The sequence below is a fragment of the Schistocerca piceifrons genome, chromosome 3 (assembly GCF_021461385.2).
Source record: "Schistocerca piceifrons isolate TAMUIC-IGC-003096 chromosome 3, iqSchPice1.1, whole genome shotgun sequence".
NCBI classification, from domain to species: Eukaryota; Metazoa; Arthropoda; class Insecta; order Orthoptera; family Acrididae; genus Schistocerca; species Schistocerca piceifrons.
The window spans coordinates 190349611-190360859 of record NC_060140.1 but is presented as its reverse complement, the minus strand read 5'-3'; the positions used below and the strand labels follow the sequence as shown (position 1 = coordinate 190360859).

The 11249-nt window shown below is 41.3% G+C and overlaps 1 pseudogene; it reads left to right on the top strand.

The window, feature by feature from the left end:
- The first annotated feature begins 554 nt into the window (after positions 1-554).
- On the top strand, positions 555-672 carry LOC124790596 (annotated as a pseudogene).
- The last annotated feature ends 10577 nt before the right edge of the window (positions 673-11249 follow it).

The window sequence follows — 11249 nt, the reverse complement described above, 5'->3', positions numbered from 1 at the left end:
CACTGTGGTGCCAACTGCTGCTCAAATTCGTGCTGCATCTGCAGTACAATGCGCCAGAGCTGGACGTCGAACACGACGGTCTTCCCTCTCGGTGGTGCCATGTGACCGTCCGGAGACCGGTCTTCTTGAGACCGTACATTCTCGTGAGCACCGCTGCTAGGAATCATGGACAGTGGCAGGAATCTTCCTAGTATTCCTGCAGTATCGCAGAAGGGACATCCAGCTTCTTGTAGCCGTATTACACGAACTCGTTCAAATTCGGTGAGGTGTTGATAATGACGTCTTTGTCACCTTAAAGGGATTGTTGACCAACATCAACTCATCACGTGCAAATCGAAGGTAGCTAACGCTGACGACCCATGCAATGTGTACTTAAAGCGAACCTGATCTGCATCCTCATAGTGGTGTTACTAGCGCCATTCTTATGTGAGTTAGGCGAAATTTGATTAAACATCATCTTTCAGATGTAGAAACACGCCTACCAACTTTCGTTCATGTCGCACAACTACTTCTTGGTGCTGAGACTTTTTTCCGTTAGTGTATAATCACAGGAAGACAACGGCCTTGCCGCAATGGTAACACCGGTTCCCGTCTGATCACCGAAGTTAAGCGTTGTCGGGCTGGGCTAGCACTTGGATGGGTGACCATCCGGTCTGCCGAGCGCTGTTGGCAAGCGGTGTGCACTCAGCCCTTGCGAGGCAAACTGAGGAGCTACTTGATTGAGAAGTAGCGGCTCCAGTCTCGGAAACTGACATACGGCCGGGAGAGCGATGTGCTGACCACATGCCCCTCCATATCCGCATCCAGTGACGCCTGTGGTCCTGAGGATGACACGGCGGCCGGTCGGTACCGTTGGGCCTTCATGGCCTGTTCGGGAGGAGTTTAGTTTTTATAATCTCAGGAAATTATAGATGGCTGCCCATTTACCAATAATCCAGCCATCTGGTAAAACATTAAAAGCGTGTCATAAACCTCCAGGGAAAAAAACAGACAGTTCACAAAATTTTAAAAGTCGTAGCGCATTCGTGTGAGAGTCAGTTAAAATAGGCGGCAAATCTGTCAGCACATGAGCTGCCATCCTTCAGCTCGAAAATAAAATAGAGTTCAGTGATATGTGGCACATTGTGATACGTACCCCAGGTGCACCACAGGTTGCAGGGCCCTCTTGCCAGAGTAAGAAGCTGTGCGTCAAAGGCTGTGGCATATGCGAAAACTAGTATGAAGCACCTCATCCTACCTGCGTGGCTTGGAGGAGGCATGCCACGGCGGTGTTGTGGACATTACTAGACGCAGATTATTGTCTGTCACTTCCAGCAACTCTTCTTCCCAACAAGACATGACTCTGTACAACAGCCGGTTGGCACACTGAAATAATTTAGATCATAACATCACGGACTTGGCGAATGCGGAGGTGATAACTTGTGCACACGCAGTCCAGCATTGTTTGGAGCATTATGTCTCACGTCAGATAGTTTAGTGTGTGATGTACTCTTATGAGACTTTCCCTTGTGAAGCTTTTGGTCTTCAGCAGGGTTATAGCCAGCAGCTGCATATGTCTCGTGCCACACTTGCACGTAATATTTTGGACGGTGAGCAAGGAAAAGTACGTTGCCCTGTCGGAAGGAAAAGACAACATAGAAACCACTGGGGATGGTTCGAGGACAAACAGAGCTAAGACGAAATTGAAGAAGAGTAGCAGAAAGGAGAAGAACGACTTGCTTAACATCGAAACTGGGAATGATGCCTTAGTGGAATACCTACACTGACGTGACAAAGGTCATGGGATACCTCCTAATACCGTGGCGGACTTCCTTTTTGAAGGCGCAGCCTCGACTTGGCGTGGACTCAACATGTTGTTGGAAGTCCACCACAGAAATAAGGAGTCATGGTGCCTTTATAGCCGTCCACAATTGCGAAAGTGTTTCCGGCGCAGGGTTTTGTGCACGAACTGATTATGTGCCAAAGATGTACGATGGGATTGGTGTCGGGCGATCTGGTGGCCAGATCAGGCGATCGAAATGTCCAGAATGTTCTTCAAACTAATCGCGAATGATTGTGCCCCAATGAGATGGTGTATTGTCACCCATAAAAGTTACATCTTTGTTTGGGTACTTGAAATTCATGAATGCCTGCAAATACTCTCCAGGTGGTTGAACATAACCATTTCCAGTCAATGATCTGCACAGTTGGACCAGAGGGCCCAGTCAATTCCATGTAAACGCAGACCACACCACTATGGAGCTTGCACAGTGCCTTGTTGACAACTTGGGCTCATGGCTTCGTGGGGTCTGCGTCACACTCGAATCCTATCAACAGCTCTACCAAATGAAGCTGCCATAGCCCATTAACGCCATATTTCACCGCACTTTCCTAACGGATACTTTCTTGGTACGTCCCACATTGATTCTTGCGGTTATTTCATGCCACGTTGCTTGTTTGTTATTGCTGACAAATCTACGCAAACGCCTCTGCTCTCGGTCATTAAGTGAAGGCTGTCGGCCACTGCGTTGTCCCTGGTGAGAGTTAATGCCTGAAATTCGGTATTCTTGACATACTCTTGACGCTGTGGGTCTCGAAATACTGAATTACCTAACGATTTTTGAAATGGATATCCCATGCACTTCGTTTCAACTACCATTCCACGGTCAAGGTATGTTAATTCCCGTCGTGCGCCGATAATCATATGGGAAACATTTCCACGTGTATCACCTCAGTGGAAATAACAGCTCTGACAATGCGTTTGATATCTTGTGTACACGGTTATTCTGCCATCTGTGTATGAGCATATACCTCTGTCTCTCTACTTTTGTCATCTTATAACACTTTATTGCAACGTTTAGTATACTGACATTATATTTCTAACCAATTGTGGTATTTAGATGCAGTTAATGTTACCGTCTGAGAGGCTTTAAGTAAAATGGTCCGTGAGTTGCTTAATGGATCTGACTTATCGAAGCTGAATATCAATGTTACTTAAGGACATAGATAGTGACAGCCAGTTTAGAAAATGTTTTAGCTAATCAAGTTCACTCAAATGAAATAGAATACAGTCGCCAGCCTAATTAGACATAGAAATATGAAACATGTCTGTTAAATAGACAGTAAATAGTTTTGATAGAAAAACACAACTTACTTCTATTTCACAGAAGTGCAACGAACCCTTTTACAAGCAGGCAAGTAGTATAGTGGATATAACCAGTTTCAATAGGAAATGCAAGTTCTCACAAACACATTAGACACTTTAGTACTATCAACAGTAAATACTTTACCTGGAGTAAGTTATTTCATCAACAATAAAAGTGGAAATCAATGTTAAACTAAAAATTGAACATGGACCTAGTTCCATTTCATCAGATGCTTTCTAAACAGCACAAATTCAAATAAAATTTACTAGCTGTATGATTTACACATTTCTTAATAAGTAATGTTGTAACTGTTTTCATGAATAAGGGCACTCATAGTAACTTTATCTTCAGTAAGAAAAAAAAAAACAGTAAGTGTGGGATCACAAGCTGATATTACACTTTTCATTACACAATCTACACAAAGCTCAACATTAACTTCAAATTCATTTAATATATTCATTGATCAAGTAAATTTGTGTATTCTGAGCAACTTAAAATGGGGGACCCTTTATCTTGACCATCTCCATAAAACAATCTAAACACACTTTTATGAACAAACTACAGAAAGCAAACTTTGAAAAACTCTTTCACAAGTTTCATTCACCTTGTATGAATTTTATGACAGTTAAAACAGAAGAACTTTTCAACAGGCTTTTCAAATATGACTTTAAGATCATTTACTTCTAATCAACCTCAAACTCGTGTTGCCTATTTGTCATTAGCACAAACATTAATATTTTTTGACAGAATTAAATCAGTTAATTCTCATAACACTGACACATTGAACTGAATCAATTCAGTTACTGGGGAGGCTCTCATAAGAGCAAAATTTACTTCCTCCCTGAACTTCAATAAAATCCTCAGTAATTTTAGGCAACGTTTTAGCACCCAGGTTTAAGCAAAAGTAATTAAACACTTGATTTTTCACCAGTTCTCACAATCAGGGTACTCGGAAAGCACTGTTTAAGAGGAGTGGATCCTAAGAGGTATCATGACAGGTAAAAATCAAGGTTGGTACACAAATTTAACAAGACTTATCTTATAATTGCACATGCTTTAGTAAACGTGCTGATCCATACACTTTACAAAGATCTGTCTTCTCCTCTCTGCTGAAGTGATTGCGCAATGTTGGTGGCGAGTACATAACAACAGGTGGACTTTCCGTTGTAAGTAATTTGCTCTGTTATTATCTTCTTGGCGATTATCATCAACTTTTATGGTATTTTCCAGAAACAGAGCAATATTTTAGCGCCGTTTATCCTGCCGAGGATTTTCCATAATAACTCCAAGTACTGAAAGCTTCACTCGGCACCTGCGCTATGCACTTTCCAGTTACTAGTTGCCGACTGTACGTCTGCTAGTTTCCGACTGACTATCGTTTCCACCTTTCCCTTCGCACCAACCACATTTTTGACCGCGCTAACTCACTTTCGTTTCAGATGGGAAGCACACCAAGTTTTCATTTACACAATTCGAAAGTCTTAAGTGTAAATCAGCATATACATAGTTGTGTATTCATACCTTTTACAATATCCTTTCCTTTACACATATTAGTAAATCAACAAAAAATACATATAATTAAAGTCATCCTCCTCCAAATGAGGCAAGGGTTCTAACAGTGAAGATAAAACATAATGCATATCTTTATACATCTTTACAGCATACCAAAGATTATATACCGAAGAAAACATACTTTATATAAAGCATAATTAATGAGAAAAAAATATTTAGGATCTTAACTAGTTTTTACAAACTCAGTGTGTTTCATCAAATATTTGAAATGGTCACCCAAACTGATTAGCGGGTTGCCTATATAAGAACTTTCAGTGGCAATAGATATTTGATTTTCAATGTTTCATATAACTATTAACTGAATTTAAAAATATAAAATTCTGTCGTAATTTACTAATTAAGATGTACAGTCTTACATTAAAGGTTTAACACAGTAAGAAATCTATAAAAAGTGGAAACTGTGCATAATACTTGAGGTACCATATAACCAGGCGCGCAAATTATCCAGACTCTATTCATCCAGTATTTGAGAATAAGTGAGAAGGAGAGCACTTAGCCACTTCCAACAAACTTTACACATAATTTGAAACTTTTACGAAACTTTTACGAAACTTTTTCTCGCTAAAAAGGTTTTGCGCTACAACGTTTTCGCTGTTTATTCGCGAAACGTCAGTATCAGGCAAGACATTTTGCAGAAAGTATCCAAACATACTAAGGAATGTACCAACAAATTTATGTCTTTGTACGACACATAATTCAAGCGATATGATTTCATGAACACTGAGATGCATTAAAAAGTAGGTTTTCTTAAGACGGAGAGCAAATTATCGAGGATATACTTATCCCGTGTTTGATAATGAGAGCATTTAGCAACTTTCAACAAACTCGTTTCTAAGTAAACAGACGTTTGAAGCTTTATTTATATAAACGAGTACGACCATTTAAGGAACAGGGGTGGAGGATAAGTAATGGTAGTGTCAGTCCAGGAAGAAAGAGTACAGACGACGGTCGAATCAAGGAAGATTGCAGAAATAGACTGCCACTGGCGAAGAAAGCCTCCTTAAGGAAAAGGGCTGATTACATGTGTTTCTATGGAGCTGAGGAATAAAAAAAAATTGCCAAATGTTTTGTGAAATAATATGTCTGAAAAAGGAAATAAAATATATTATAGAAACATTTGACGTACCTTTAAATGATGCTCAGAATCATCTGCAGTAAATAGGTCGCCTTACGTTTTTGTCTAAAAAATAGCTTAACAAAAATATCTGAGGGTTTTTTAATTTTGCGTGAATCTCATAGCAGTACTGTACTGTAAATGTGTAAGTGTATCTGTTTGTTACGTTTTCGCGACTAATTTGCTGAACCGATTTTGGTTAATTTTGTTATGGAGGTAGCTTGAACGCTGAGGAAGAACATAGGCTACTTTAAGAAGTGTGTAGTACAAAATATTAATTTGAAGAGTATTATATGAGTTAGGGAAGAATATTCACGCTTTGAAACCGTTATTTACTCTCCGATTTTTGTACTTTATCAGTTTGTGGAAATGCTTTTATTGGTTGCTATGTATACATAATACGATTGAACGTAACGAATATAATGCTTGAACAGTCCTAAGCGTGTTCAATCCATACTCCCGTACTATAACATAACAGCATTATAAGTGCCAGAGTAACTGTATGTTACGTTTTCACGATTAAATCGCTGAACCGATTTCGATGAAAATTGGTATGGAGATTGAACCCTGAGGAAGAGCATCGGCTACTTAGTAAATTAAGAAAAGAACAAAAAAGAAAATTTACCACAAAGAGAAAGAAGTAATGAATGCAACTTCTTTTTTTGCATCAGCGCACATAACCATGATAAAAATTATTAAATATGTTGCATAATGTACACACTCCATATTGTGGAGCTACTTAACAGCACACTACACAGATACATGCTCCTGCCCACGCCCATCTTCACGTCAAAACTACTGATGCACGAGTGCAGCTGCAAGTAACAGATCGTACAATACTTGTATAAGAAGCGTTCAAAGAGAAACCAAGATGGCCCTCTTCTGATTCACTTCCTACAGCACGGGACAACAGTGAATGCCCAGCGTTACTCGCAAACCTTGACCATCCGTCGCCAAGCGATCAAATCAAAACGACCAGGCAATCTCACCCGTGAGGTCATTCTGCTCCACGACAGTGCAAAGCCTCATACGGCCAACACAGTCGCGGCACTCGTGTAGAATTTCAAATGGGAGGTTCTCGGCAACACTCCATACAGTCCGGTCATCTTTCCCTGTGCTTACGCCATTTTTGGTCTCCTTAAAAAGGCTCTGAGGGGCAAACGATTCACCTCGGACGACGACGTCCAGCTGTACGTGCGGAACTGGTTAACATCGCAGTCCCGGGAATTTTATGAGACAGCCATTCACCGCCTTGTGTCATAATGGGACAAGTGTCTCAACAGCCAGGTTCAATACTTCTAACATATAGGTACTGGTTTCTGTAATTATGCCTCCAGCTCGTTTCTTTTTGAGCGCCCCTTATATACTAAAATATCGAACGGTATTCTATTATTATTAAGAGTATACAGATTAAGAGAGAGGAGAGATCTTTTTTTATTTTTTCAACATGAACGAAATAATTCCACAATTGCTGCATCAGAGTAACTGCCTATGCGTAGTATGGCTGGGCGTTGAGAAGATGGACATTTTGACACTCAATTTACAAAGCTAGCAACCGCTGGTCGTCAAATATTTCAGTTCACTTCAAATCACTAATTATTTTTTTATTATTTAACCTGATTGCCTTCAAACAATTAAATCTTTCTTTGTTAAACTAGACTTCATCATTTTTCCAATTCTCACTCTGAGTTTTGCTAGGAAAATTCGTAGAAAAAGCCACTGTGTAATTTCTAAAGAGCCAAAAAACTCCTGACAGTGTACGTATGGAGCAGAGCATCGTATAGCAGTGAGACCTGGGTCTAAAATCTGGAGGAGAAGAAGTGGAAGAATGTGAAATGTAGCGCTATCGACGAATATTAAAAATTAAGAAAGCAGATGCCGTATGAAATGAAGAAAAGCTAAAAATAATAATGGAAGAAAGAAGTACAGTAGAGTTCCGTTAATCCGAACTAATTGGGACCGGACCTTGTTCGGATTACCGATTTGTTCGGATTAGCCGGAATTACGGTGACGAGTTTCTAGAATGAAGTATACCAAGCAGATAAGTAGCTACACCATGGTAACAGACGGGAATAAGTGTGGGAACAATGGCTCATTCTCACTCCCTGCCCTTGTTGCTGTGAATTGCTGAGACCTTTGTAGTATCTGCGGTCAGTGCACTTCCAGTTGGCTCGAAAACCGCTTGGTTATGATATTTATCGATCGCTGGCACGCTTAACAGTTGTATTGCATTCGTTCAGGTGTAGTGGTGTACATAATTTCCTCATGAGTAAACGGAAACGTACAACGTTAACTCTCAAAGATAAAATGAATGCTTTGAAGCGGATAGACAATGGTGAGAATGTATCTAAACTGGCAACGGAACTGGGTGTTGGTAAAGCAACCATTTGTGATTGGAAGAAGAAATGAATGGAATTTGAACAGTCCTGTGCAACGTCTTCGGGAAAAACACTTGAAATTCGGCAGACTTTGAAACAGCCCCAGTACGATGAAGTGGATGAAGCTCTTTTCCTTAAGTTACGCAGAAAAGAGAAAGGGGAACTTCTTTGAGTGGAGCACTGGTTCAAAAGATGGCTGTTTACCTGAACAAGTTAATGAATGGTGATGAGTCTTTTAGTGCGAGTACGGGTTGGTTGGACAGATTTATAAAACGTCATGGAATCCGTCAGCTAACAATTAGTGGAGAGAAGCTTTCTTCTGGACGTAATGCAGCAAAGGAATACTTGGGTGAGTTTGAAAAAATGATAAGAGAGGGAAAATATTCACCCCAACAAATTTATAACTCTTACGAGACTGGCCTTAATTTTAGGGCATTGCCAACAAAAAGCCTGGCTTCAAAAGCAGAGGACAATGCTCCTGGTTTTAAAATGTTCAAAGATCGTGTGACTTTACTAGGGTGCAGCAACGCTGCTGATAATCACAAACTGCCTTTAATGCTGATCGGCAAATCTGCTAGGCCCAGAGCTTTAAAAAAATTGTTCAAATAGCTCTAAGCACTATGGGACTTAACATCTGAGGTCATCAGTCCTCTAGACTTAGAACTACTTAAACCTAAGCAACATAAGGACATCACACACATCCATGCCCGAGGAAGGATTCGAACCTGCGACCGTAGTACCAGCGCGGTTCCGGACTGAAGCGCCTAGAACCGCTCGGCCACCACGGTCGGCTACCAGAGCTATTAAAAACTGCAGCATGAAGTCCCTGCCCGTACATTACCGCAACTAGAAAAAGGCACGAATGGATTGTATGCTGTTCACAGAATGGTTTCATGGCCAGTTTGTTCCCTATGTTCGACGGTTTTCCAAGGAAAATCATTTGTCTCCCCGTGCAATCCTTTTGATTGGTAACGCGCCGTCTCACCTCAGCACTGAGGAATTATGTGATGGAGAATCTGTAGCGAAGTTTTTGCCACTTCTACAGCCGATGGACCAGGGCGTACTGCAAACATTAAAACTGATTTACAGAAAACAGTTTTTAAGAATGCTGATCCAAGATGAGAGCACTCCATTAGTGGACAAAATAAAACAGACCAATGTGAAGGATGTTGTTTATTGGGCCGCTGAGGCATGGCACAATATTTAAGAAAATACTCGGAGAAAATCGTGGAGATCTCTTGACTTTCAGGACAACCTAGTTGAAAATGAAGAGGAAAATCTAACACAAATGATAGAGACAATCCCTGGATGTGAAGAAGCTAGTGAAGGAGACGTAGATGAGTGGATGGCAGCGGATGGGGCATGTGTGGAGAACCTTACTGACGCTGATTTAGTTGCTGCTGAGACTCAAGACCAGGAAGAAGTGGACTGCGGTGACGGAAGTGACAAAGGAGAGCTGGTGACACACAGTGACGCAGCAGAAGCCAGTGACATCGCGTTACGTTATTTGGAGCAACAGCCCACTGATACAACTGCTGATTTGATGTTTATGAGACGTCGGCGGAACTATGGGTCATATAACAGACTGTCTTGATTACGCCAAAAAACAATGATTGAGTTATTATCATCTAAAGAATAGGGATAAAATGTCCGCTGTATTTTAGTAAGTTTGACAGCTTTTTTTTCATTGTTATGAATTGTTTAAACCTAATATTTTCTTGATAATTTTTCTAATACATGTTTACTGTACTGTGTAAATTAAAATAGTGTGTATGTCCAGCAGTTTACCGTACAGTTTTCCATACTTAGAGTAACATTTTTCATGTTCGGATTAACCGAACGTTCGGCTTACCGGGTTTCGGATTAGCGGGACCCTGCTGTACTTGGAAAAACAAAACCGGCCCTGATAGTAAATTAAAAAAGAAAAAAAGCATCCACCGACCTACCACGAGGGAATTATCAGAATAGGACGGAAGTCAGTTGATATTACGTACATGTGCAGACAAACAAACTGATACAATTTCAAAAAAAGTGGACGATTTACCCAAGCCAAAGAGCCAAATTGAGCAAGTCAGTAACGCTTCGATCCACATCTGACCCTTACACATACAGTTATTCGGCTTGGGTTTGATTGATGGAGTTGCTGGTTGTCCTCTTGAGGGATATTCTGCCAAATTCTGTCCAATTGGTGCGTTAGACCGTGAAAATCCAGGGAAGTTTGAAAGAAGGGCATTGCCCTTTAATGCGCCAAACGTTCTCAACTGGGGAGAGATCCGATGACCTTTCTGGCCAAGGTGGGGTTTGGCAAGCAGGAAGACAGGCAGTAGAAACTCTCGCCCTGTGCGGGTGGGCATTATCTTGCCGAAATGTAAGCCCAGGATAGCTTGCCATAAAGGGTAACAGAACGAGGCGTGGAATATCGTCAACCTACCGCTGTCCTGTAAGGGTGCCGCGGATAAAAATCAAAGGGGTCCTGCTATGGAACGAAATGGCGCACCAGACCGCCACTCCTGGTCGAGCCATATGGCAGGCGACAGTCAGACTGTCCAGGGCATCTACGAGGTGTGGCTAGAAAAAAACCGGACTAGTACTGGTGAAACAATAAAACGAATGCAATAAGGCTGAAAGTCGCGTGGCCTGTCACGTGACTCTCGCTCCGCCTACTGCTCGAGTTTCATCTGCCTCCTGCACTCAGTCTGCCCGTGGCGTCTGTTTTAAGTAGTTGACGATTTGTCTGTGCGTCGGAAAATGTTGAGTGTACAGAAAGAACAGCGTGTTAACATCAAATTTTGTTTCAAACTAGGAAAATCTGCAAGTGAAACGTTTGTAGTGTTACAACAAGTGTACGGCGATGATTGTTTATCGCGAACACACGTGTTTGAGTGATTTAAACGATTTAAAGATGGCCGCGAAGACACCAGTGATGACACTCGCACTGGCAGACCATTGTCAGCAAAAACTGATGCAAACATTGAAAAAATCGGTAAACTTGTTCGACAAGATCGCCGTTTAACAATCAGAGCAGTGTCTGAGTTAACAGGAGTTGACAAGGAAAGTGAT